This window comes from Erythrolamprus reginae, chromosome Z (genome assembly GCF_031021105.1).
Source record: "Erythrolamprus reginae isolate rEryReg1 chromosome Z, rEryReg1.hap1, whole genome shotgun sequence".
Classification (NCBI taxonomy): domain Eukaryota; kingdom Metazoa; phylum Chordata; class Lepidosauria; order Squamata; family Dipsadidae; genus Erythrolamprus; species Erythrolamprus reginae.
Genome location: NC_091963.1, coordinates 18,405,196 through 18,417,232, shown reverse-complemented (window position 1 = coordinate 18,417,232; position 12,037 = coordinate 18,405,196).

The following is a 12,037-nucleotide window of genomic DNA, read 5'->3' as shown; positions in this document are numbered from 1 at the left end:
CTGCTTTGGATGATATGTATATGCCATGTGTGTATGCATGTTAACAAAATCTTCTAAAAAATAGCACCCAATAAAAGTGAAATATATCGTGATATTAAATATTATCAACACAGAGTACTGATTGTTAAGGGCTCTATTCATCAGAAATTCCACTTCAATGAACTGTGGCTGTGGCAGCTCTCAGCAGAACCTTATCTTGATTTATGAAGCTATTCTGTGCCTTCAGCTTTTCAAGTTGTTTGCATTAAGTCATAAGTCATTCTTTCACCCAGTAGCTCAATCAACTCTGATAGCTGTCAGAAGGAGAAACACAAGAAAACCTTGAACCTTCCTCACACCCAGCTGGGAGATTTTGAAATCTAGATAAGGGCAATTTCCTCTTTGCTTTCTAAGTATAGTTAAACACAGTCACACTCACTTTTACTGGTTGCATTACTGGTTGGGAATATGTGAAAGAGAGTGGCAATCTTAAAAATGCACTTGGATTTTGGGAAACAAATACAAACTGTAAAATAGATAGAGCCGGGGTGGCGCAGCAGGTAGAGTGCTATACTGCAAGCCACTGAAGCTGACTGTAGATCTGAAGGTCAGCGGTTCAAATCTCATCACCGGCTCAAGGTTGACTCAGCCTTCCATCCTTCCAAGGTGGGTAAAATGAGGACCCGGATTGTGGGGGCAATAGCCTAGCTCTGTTACAAAGTGCTATTGCTAACATGTTGTAAGCCGCCCTGAGTCCAAGGAGAAGGGTGGCATAAAAACTGAATGAATGAATGAATGAGTAAGTAAGTAAGTAAGTAAGTAAGTAAGTAAGTAAGTAAGTAAGTAAATAAATAAATGCAATCTGAATGTCCTTTAAGATTCAGAAATGGGCTGCTGAATATTGCAGACACTGCTTCTAGTTTGTAAAGTCAAATAATAGACATGTGATCGGTGGTAGGTATTCTAATATGCTGTGGATGTGTTGGAAGATATGCCCATCTGGTTTCAGTTCCAACTGGGAAAAAAGATGCTGGAAACATGGAGACTGCTTGGAAAGATGATTTCATAGTGGACAAGAGCACATGGCTTGAGTTCCTGAACAGAAAACTTGATCACATGCTTCAAGATGTTGGTTGAAAAAGAAAGAAGGGATGAGATACTGAGAACGCATGAGTTTTATACCCTCTGGTGAGCCCCAACTTAAGAGTTTCCTGTTTGTATACAGGAAATGTATCCCGATTGGTTGTCAGACTCCCAAGGAGTGGGAGTCTTAGCTAACTTTTTAGGTTGTCTATTGAACCTTACTGGCTGATGTAATCTTCCCAGGGGCCATGTGGTGAGATGGGCTGAGGGCTAATCCTGTGTAGGTTCCTAACAATGCAGTCCAGAATGCCGCACTGATAGAAACCCACTGATGACATAATTTCCAGTTATTCTTTTTCTGACGTCTCTGTGTTGGAAGAAGTCCTTCCTTCAGCCCTCATCTTAATGTCAAACTTTATTTTTCATCCAAAGCACAGTTGAGAAGCTCCTTCTCAGGAGATTCGGAGGGGGGAAAAACCACGGAAAATTGCATTATCATTGTGTTCCTAGCAGTTTGGCACTCTGGACTGCACTGGTAAGAACCCACCATTGGGCTAATCCCATCTTTGTTATGTGGACTATATTGGCCCAGCTCTTAATGGCTCATTAACAAAGATGTGGAATTTTTTGCTTCTCTCAATTTCTACGTCTCCTTTAGGGGAAATATTCTGCCTTTTTAATATTTCCTAAAATATTACATTTTCTAGGAGAGGGGTGGATTTAATTTCCAACAGTTGGCTACTTCATAAGGAGTGAGCCTGTCTACATAGATCATGAGTAAAGTATTATCCTATGATTATCAATACATTTCTTTTTTTAGAGATGTTTTCGTGCACACTCTTTCCTCTTTTTCAATTTTAAAATACAGTAGTAAAAATTCCAGAGATCCTACTATGTGTAATTTCTGAAATATCTAGCTTAAATATATGACAATCTTTATTCAGCTGGCAAAAAGTTAAGCTCATATTTCTTTAAAACTCGACAGGATATTGAACATGCATGTATACCTAACAGATTACAAGGGCATTTTAATTCCCGTTTAAATTTGGAAGGCTAAGATCAATGTTTAAGAATGTGCCTGATGTGTAATCCAAAAAAGTTAATATTAAGAAGGTTAGAGGGCTATTAGTTAATCTCCTGGCCATAAATGAAGAACAGTTTCTTTACTTGTGACTTGATACATATTCATTATTAAGTAAATATTGCTTTTCAATGAGAGATTTGAATAGCTTACAAAATTTGGCTCATCGTTTACAAAAATTAATTTGCAGGTTCATGATGTCATCAGTGTATTTCCTGATCCACTGGAGGTGATTCTTGGCCTATATTCAAGGGATACATGATACATGTATCATACACATCAAAAATACAAGGTATTTTTTTAAAAAAACCTTCAGAGTTTGCCATGTATATGTTGCAGTTATAAAAATGCACAACAAATGAGCCAAAAATATTTCTTTTGCTTTCTCATAAAAGCAGGTGAAACATTTAATTTTTCTCAGGATTTTGTTTTTTCTCAAAAATCTTTTTTTTAACTTCTCTCCTGTTGCAGAAAATCTCTATCATTTTGGTGGAAAAATTTTGTATTTCAGCTTGAAGAGGTGATAAGCAGTTCTTGTACATAGGCCCCCATCACCATGGAGCAGGGAGCTGAGAGGTTTGAAGAACTGAAATGTCACTTTTGTATATTCACCTGGATTCTGGAATAGAGAAACAACTAGATATTTTTTTTTCTTATTCCTGAAAGACAGTATTTCTTCAATAAGTCAGCCCTAATTGCCTGCAGGGTGTTTGGCTTTTGTTTTGTTTTTTTGTTTTACTTCAGACTTGACAAGTTGTTCTCCTGAGTAGGGAATAAAATGTAATTGCTCTTGGCCATATAGACCAAACTATGTATTACATTGGCATGTGTACGTGTGTGTGTGTGTGTGTGTGTGTGTGTGTTGTGTTTTATGAATAAGACCCTACGCAGGGTGGTGGGAGGTTAAAAGTTCACACCTTCTTACTGAAATGATCATGAAAAATGAATGCCTCTAAATAGCTCCAAAAAGCAGTTTAAAACATTTGCTAGAGGACAAAGAAAAACAATCTAAAAGCTGACTCCCGGTGGTTGGAAATCCCAAATCAGTCATAAACATTTTTTATATGACCCTGTAAATATTATCTTGCATGAAGATTATGAATGGTATTATTAGATATCAATACTGTTGCTTAATCGTGCAAACTGGCAGGATTTTGTCCAAATATTCCTCTTTGGTTGCTAATGACTGCTAAAATTTAAGCTTTATCAGGATTGCAGGAAACTGGATTTAAATGAAGTGATTAATTTTTATAAAATTAACCAACTCCCCCCGGAGATTAGAACTGCCCCTACTCTCCCTGCCTTCCGTAAAGTTCTTAAAACCCACCTTTGTCGTCAGGCATGGGGGAACTGAAACACCTCCCCCGGCCACGTACAATTTATGTATGGTATGTTTGTGTGTGTGCTTGTTAATATAGTGGGGTTCTTTTTAAAACTATTTTAAATACTTAAATTTATTGAATCTATTTGGATTTGTACGATTGTTTATATTTTTGTTGTGAGCCGCCCCGAGTTCGCGGAGAGGGGCGGCATACAAATCTAAATAATAAATAAATAATAAATAAATAAATAAAAAGAGGACAGGACCCAAGGCAACAGTTCTAGCTACTAACCTTTAAATTAAGGTGTCATAAACATAACATTATTAGCGAGTGCCAACTATGAGCCGTATTTAACACAAATAACTTTTTATTCTGCCTGGATGACATTTGGGAACATATGATGGTGTGAGCAGAGAAGTTTGCACACTTTACAGCTAAAGGCGTGAATTCTCAACTCTCCAGCAGCTGATACACATTGGAATGAGGACAAATGTGCAAGTTGAATGCCAGCTTATATAATTTTGGATTTTGCCACCAACATACCAACAAAGCATTCAAAATCACTCTTCTCCCAGTTTCATACAAATTGAAAATTTGTAAGGAAAAAAATGGTTAAAATGTATGTTGCATTAATGGATAAATAAATAATGTAGAAAAATGTGTTAAGGAAATATTTTCAGATATTATGTACATCAAATAAAATGTGTGTGTGTGTGTGTGTGTGTGTGTGTTTAGAAGCATCTATTTAGAGGAATAAACTTTTTAAAGATGAGTTTTACACCACACTCCCACTTTTCAAATTGAATCATTACTTGTAACTGGTTTAGAAACCCATATTAACTGGAATGGGTCAAGTTATAGCCAGTTTTATCACTATCTGAGCCATTGGTAATCATATTTTTCATCTGCTTAATCCCTTTCTACATCTATCTAAATGGGAAGCCTATACTAAATTCTTTTAACTGAGTGCTTTGTTTTTAAAAAATGCTTCCCATTCCAGGTTTTACTACGAAACAGAGGAAAAAAATGCTATTTATATCAGCTTTCAACCATGAAAATAATAGATTCTGCTTCATATGAAGCCATATTTCTTGTTCATATGCTTATCTTCATGCAAAAAGTCCAAAATAATATGAAACCAGCTTTGGTTGGCTATGTAGGGGATAAAAGAGTTGTCCATTTTCTCACTAGTTTATATCTTATGAAGAGGAATAGGTTAATTTAATTTCTCAATAATATAATTACATATATTTTTTTAGTAAAGGAGGTCCCTGGCTTACAACAATTCATTTAGCAATCATTTGAAGTTATAATTGCACTGAAAAAAAAGACTTACAACCAGTCTTCACCCTTAAAAGTATTGTTGCATTCTAATGGTCACATGATCAAAATTCAGTTGTTTGGCTACTAGCCTGTATTTATTATGGTTTCAGGATGCTAGCATCAAGTCATAGCCTTCCCATATTGGGACCTTTCCAGATTGCTTCCAACAAGCAAAGTCAATGGAGGACACTGGATTTGTTTAACAACTGAGCAATTTACTTAAATCTGCATGACGCAGTTCCACCAATGGAAATTTATTTATTTATTTATTGGATTTGTATGCCACCCCTCTCTGAGGGCAGCTCACAACATAAATGAAGCTGTGTGCCCAGCTCCAGCTGACCATCCCACCCTCCCATCCTCGTCCTCCTCCTGGGAAACCGGCAGGGAGACCAGCACTGGCAGGAGTTGCAGGGGGCCCATTTCCTCCCCCCTCTTTTCTCAATAGCTGATTGGCACCCATTCACCTATATCATTCATTCATAGCTATATCCATCCTGAGGCAGGGGGTGACCCAGGAAGGAGAGCGTGGGAAACGTGAAGCAAATTGTCACCCCAGAGAGCGACACTGGTGAGGTTGTAAGTCGAGGACTTAACAGTTCACTTGAACAATGAAGATCATTCAAGTCACTCCCACATGGCCAGCAAGCCACTCTACCCAGTCACATGACCATCAAGCCACACCCACAAAATAAGCCACACCCACAGTATGGCAGTAAAAAATTTAGCTGCCCATTTCTGTATGTATGGTTGTTTGAATGAATGAGTGTGATTGATTTTTAATATAATTATGATTTTAGAGTAGTTTATTTAGTTTTAATTTATTTGATTTAGTCTGCTGTATTTTATTGTTTCTTTTATATGTTGTAAGCCGGCCCAAGTCCTTCGGAGAGGGGCGGCATATAAATTCAATAAATAAATAAATAATAAATAAATAAAATATTTCACTCCGAAGGCTAGTCAGAAAAGAAATATATATAGAGAGAGACTTTTAGTCAGTCAGACAGAAAAAGATGTAAAATGCTGATGAAATAAAAATGCTGAAAGATATTAGACGCTCGTATTAAGCCCCATTCTAACTTCCCATTTGTAACTGATTGCTGAAACATTTCCACAATTTTCTCCTGAGTGCAATGAAAAAGTACGTAAAGTGATACTTCTGGCATGGAATAGCTTGGAAACACCAGGGATTTTTTACTTCCACCTACACCCTCCCTCAAGGTTGTCTAGAAAGTTCAGCTACCTTTTCTTATCATAAAAAAAATGAAGCGAGAGAGATTAATCAAATAAAGGAAAGATTCCCTTGCCTCTATTTTCTTTGTCTCTTTCTTGAGAAAGAAAATATTTAAGACTCTTCTTGCTGGAGGGAACTTCATGAGATTTAAGTATAGCATTTTCTTACTGCAGCCTTCCCCAACTTGGTGCCCTTCAGGGATAAAGATAAAATCTGGCTTGATTGCTCATGGGCATAGCCATGGAAGTGTTGTGGCCAAAACAGATTGTCATTGACTTCTTCCTGGATTTGTTAAAAACTTTCTCTCCTGCAAAATCTGGGTTGCCCACTGAAACTAGAAATTTAGCTTGAGATTATCTGATGGTGTCCCCCAACAAAAATCATATTTGTGTGTATCTATAGCTTTTAGAAATCACTCAACAGCATTGCAAGCAGAAATCTAGCTAAGCAATCTTTAGATATCATGAGCTTGGATTTTCAAGTTCTCCAGAATTTTAGAGACAACTAACTTATTGTGGATGTTATATTTACAAACCACAAAGTCAGAGAGATACTTTGAGTAAAACTTTATATGATTTTCAGCCCAGTTTGGAAAACTTTCAAAAAATGAATGTAAAGTAAAAGTACTCTTGCAAGTTCAAAAGATAAACTTATTATTAATATGTCAGAACCTGTTCACACACATATTGTTTCCATTTCATTCAATAATTCTAATTTAGCATTGTCCATAAACAGAATTTATTGGAGTGTCTGAAAAGTTTTTAATATATGATATACAAGCTGATAATTTCCAATGAAATTTGTGCATTTTGCATTTAGAACAGTAACTATGGTTAATGGACTCAGGCTTGGAGCATAACTTTAAAATAAAACATCACACTTCATATTTAAACAGGACACTGAATCTAAACCATTTCCAAAGTTGTACATAATTTTAGTGTAATCTTGATTGATGAATTGATGAATGTAGTCACTTTGAACTCTTAGTTACTTTCTCCACAGTGATCTGTGTAACCACTATGGATAATCTTAATTATTCAATACAATAATATGATTTAGTTGTTTAAATCACCTTGATAATTGCTTCCATTCTCTTCCTATAAACCCTCAATTGCCTCATAATCAATGGATTATTAAATTAAAGAAATTAGAATGATTACCAAGTTCTACTTGAAATGAAATTATCAGCAGCATTTGAATTTTGCTGCATTCTTTTTTTCCTTCCTTTTTATTAATAAAAAGGAAGGTTTATACAATTGTTTTTATAGATCCAATACGGTATCTTTATACAGCTTAAAGTCACATATCACAACTCAATATATTTAGTAAAGTATATACAATTCAATAAATTAATAAAGCACAATATGTTAATGTGTTTAAGTTTTTTGCACCTATATTCTGTATTATTTGTTTTATTTTTTTTACGGATCCATTCGTACAATTTTTGCCATGTCTCTTTGGTTTCCTTAGTTCTTTTACCTTTGATTGCATTTCCTTTGATTGCAATTGTCATTTTGTCTATTTCAGCACATCTATATATTTTCTCAATAATTAAGTTTTCGTACAGGGTTTGTTCCTTTTTCAACATTTGCCCTATTGAGATTCTAACAGCAGTAATTATATGTGTCATAAGGTAAAGCTTTTGCCTAGAATATTGTCATTTCCAGAATGTCAGAGAGATTCTTTGAGTAAAAAATTTCCTCCTCCACGATTTCTGTGAGCGATTTATGAATAATTTTTCATATACTTTGAGTTTTAGGACAAGACCACCACATATGAAAAAAGGTGCCTGACTATTTCTTACAATTCTAACAAGTATCTTTTAGTTTTGGATAAATCTTTGCAAATCTTAGGAGGGGCATGTACCATCTATAAAAGAGTTTATTAAAAAAAAAATATAGGCAGCTGACAGTGTGATTTTACTAATATTATTCCAAGATTTCTCCCACTCTGATAAGTTTATATTATGTTGGAAACTCTTGGCCCACACAATCATAGGATCTTTGACTATGTGCTCTATCTTATCAAATTCTAGCATATACTGTACTGATATATTTTAGTGATTAGTTTATCATCTTGGCCTGTTAGTATTTTATCTAGGTTGTGGACTGAGATATCTATTCCGGGGGCTTCTCGGTCTTTATTATACCTAGACTTAAATTGTAAATATATCCACCAATCTAACTTGTGATTTTTTTTTTGCTGCATTCTTATTCTGCATCACAGGAGAATCTGTTTGCAGTCAGAATCTGTAAAACATCTATGATTGTGCAGAGCAACTATGATTGAATTATTCTGGCATAAAAAGAAAACATCAGTTTGCTTAAAAACAGCAGTTCTAGCCAAGAAAATAAGGGCCAAATGTGGTGAGATGTGATTCATTCAGTTTAGTAAAAAGATAGTGGTTATTAAGCAGGAAAGGTCCAGCTTTATATGGCAGGTTTGAGAATTTTTTAAAAAGCAGCAGGTTTCATGTGAAGACTTATTAGGAAAAAAAATTTGTAGTGTCTTGTAAATTCCTTATAAATAAGTATGATGAGGTCACCACTTGGAATACCGTGTCTAGTTTTAAGAAATATATATCATTGTACAGAATATTGTACAGCTGGAAAAGAAGCAAAAATATAAAAAAACAAAAAAGAAGGTAAGATTCTATTGCTCGGGAACTGTCAGAAGGTGCCTAAATTGGAATATTTGTGAAATTGATATAGTATTGTGTTGACAGAGTGGGGATATCAATGTTTTTTTTGCTGTCTCTCCTAATAATAATGTGTGAGACATCCAGTTTAGGCAACTGGCAAGTCCATTCATTTTTTGAGATATGATTTTGAACGAGGATTGCATTAAGGCTTGTTACTACTACTCTTGTAGATTGTTCACAAATGCAATTAAGTTGATGTTTCATTGTTGGGCCATATTCAGCTAAAATGCGACTTGGTTTTGGTATGGAATGGAGAGAAAGCCTTTTTTTAAACGTTATCTAAGATAGCAGACTATTATGGACTGGGACCATTCCTAAAAATACTAAGATGGATTCTTCCTTCCTATTGGATGATATTGTATGCTATTGTAATGACTCCAAAAGGTAGGCAGTATGAGTCTTTTTGCAAGGGGGGTGGACTTGGGGTCAGTTTGCTATTGCTTTCTTCATAGGGGAGAAAGAATGACTTGTCCAAGATAACCCACTTTGTGTTACTGTACTTAAGATGAAACTAGAATTCTTGGCCTCCTAGTTTTTAATTTAGTGTCTTAGCTACTAGGTCAACTCCTGAGAACCTACAAGAGTACCATGGTGGAAGAGAAAGCACAATAAAGACCTACCACTTTCTGCATCCATTTGATTTCCAAGACAGGAGATTGATTTATGTAAAAGCTATTGAATGTCTTATAGCTGGGCATTTTTCACAAAGATACTGGAAAATGGCTTATGCAGAAAGGAGATCAATGGATGAGACTATTTCTGAATGGTTTATCATGTTCTTAAAATTTAGGTATTCACACAGTGTTAGCACAGTTCAGCTACCTATCCCGGCTGACAAGAATTACAGGGAGCTGTAGTGAGGCTATTATTCTACAATATTGAAGCAGGGGTTCACCACTATAGATAGGTCCTTGATTTATGGCTGCCATTTAGCAACCATTCAAAGATCTGAAAAACCTACTTGGATACTACTTATGACCTGAATTTAAAATTCTGACTGTCACCATCTAGTGATCACTTGACTGTACTTTGGATGCTTAGCCACTACACAGTGAAGGGCTACTAAAAATTTTATTACCACACTGTGGGTGTGGCTTAGGCATTTTCTTTCAACATTTTTCAGTGTAAATTGGGTGCTGGCTCATATTTATAACATTTGTAGTGTCCTGGGATCACGTGATTACTTTTTGCAACTTTCTGACAAGCAAAGTCAATGGGCAAGACAGATTCATTTAATAACTGTTGCAAGAAATGGAGCAACATTCACTTAACAAATAAAGTAATAAGATCAGTCTGTTACATGCCCAATATGCTTTACAACTATTACAAGTTATAACCATGATGGTAGAAGGACTACTTATAGGATAAATGGGAAGTGACATATAAATATATATTCTTGGACCTAGAATGATTGAGCCTGAAACCTATTCTTTCAAGCATGCCTGAAAGGGCACTCAAAAAGTTGACCATAAGGGATTGAAGTGACAAGTTGACTTTTTAACTGCCCTCTTCTCTTACCCTGTGTTATTCTCCTTCTCTCATTCTGTTACATTGATCATTAAGTTTTCATTTTGCATGAGCACATAAGAATAAAACAATGACAAAAAGAAATTGTCCACTTTCATTAAATGAAGTTCATCTCATTTATTTTTCTGAAAACAACTTAACATTAGTCTTGGCTTAGTGTATTACATTTAACTCTAGAAAAATCTATTTCTAAAGAAACTGATTTTTAAAAAAGGGGTTTCAAAGGGGGAAGAGACATCTTTTTTAATTGTATTAGCAAGTCAGGAAAAGTTTTCAACTTCAACTTTATAATGCATCTGTTTTTATTTCTGCCAGTTTTGGAGAACATAACCTAATCTTTCTGGATGTGGAAGTCAAAGGTCTTTTGCCACACTGGGCTTAGAAAAAAATATAGCATTATTATGAAAGAAGAAGTGTAATATCTTGGAAAGAGGCCCACTCAATTAAAAAAAATGTTTTGAATTTGGCTAGAACTACAGACAGTGGGCCTCATAAAATTCACCTGAGGTTTTATTCCAATACTAGAACAGCAACAAGTAAAAAAACCCACCTGTACGAGGATGGAATGTGATTTTATGCAGATTCTAATAAAGGCTCTACAGGGGATACTCAGAGAACCGTAGGACTGTTAAGCTGGAAGGTAGCCTAAATATATTAAAAAGGTAGGGGAAAGAGAACAATTTATCTACCTTTGTTCCAGCTGGAAACCACTTTTGAACTTTGTGCTTCAAGTGAGGGAAAGAAATTAAAACTTTGATTTTAGGGTTTATTGATTACATTGACTTTGTTACTAGAAAAATATTCTGAAACAATTAGTAATGGAAATCCAAAAGTTGAGGTTGTAATGAAAGTGCAAAGAATTAGGACCACACATTAAACGCCAGTTAAGATTTATTGCTCAAGCCTATACACAAATCAGTTAAATGTCAGCACTAAATTGGCATTAGACAAGAGACAACTGAATTCAAGAAATCTGGACCTGGATCACACAAGGATTCTAGACTGATACCTCTCTTGACTCTTGCCCCAGGTATTGCCTTCTCCTATACTTTTCTTGGATTTTACTGCACTGAAAAATGTCAGAAGTCACTATCCTTTTTTCCTTTCTCTTTTTCTTTTGCACTTTTCTTTTTATTATTTATTTATTTATTTATTTATTTATTTATTTATTTATTTATTTATTTATTTATTTATTTATCAGATTTGTATGCCGCCCTTCTCCGCAGACTCAGGGCGGCTCACAGCAATAATAATACATATTTAAGTATTTAAGTTAATTTAAAACCCCAATTTAGAAACCAATCATACATACTAGCATACCATGCATAAATTTTATAAGCCTAGCGGGAGGGAAAAGTATCAATTCCCCCATGCCTGATGACAGAGGTGGGTTTTAAGGAGCTTACGAAAGGCTAGGAGGGTGGGGGCAACTCTGATATCTGGGGGGAGTTGGTTCCAAAGGGTTGGGGCTGCCAGAGAGAAGGCTTTTCCCCTGGGTCCCGCCAAACAACATTGTTTAGTTGACGGGACCCGGAGAAGGCCAACTCTGTGGGACCTAACTGGTCGCTGGGATTTGTGCGGCAGAAGGCGGTCCCAGAGATATTCTGGTCCGGTGCCATGAAGGGCTTTATAGGTCAAAATCAACACTTTGAATTGTGACCAGAAACTGATCGGCAACCAATTTTCCTCTTTATTATTTTTGACTTTCATTTCTACTTTCATTTTATAATAAATCGTAATAAAACTTCGGGGAACAAAGATAGGGGAAGAGGTTTATATTAGAAACC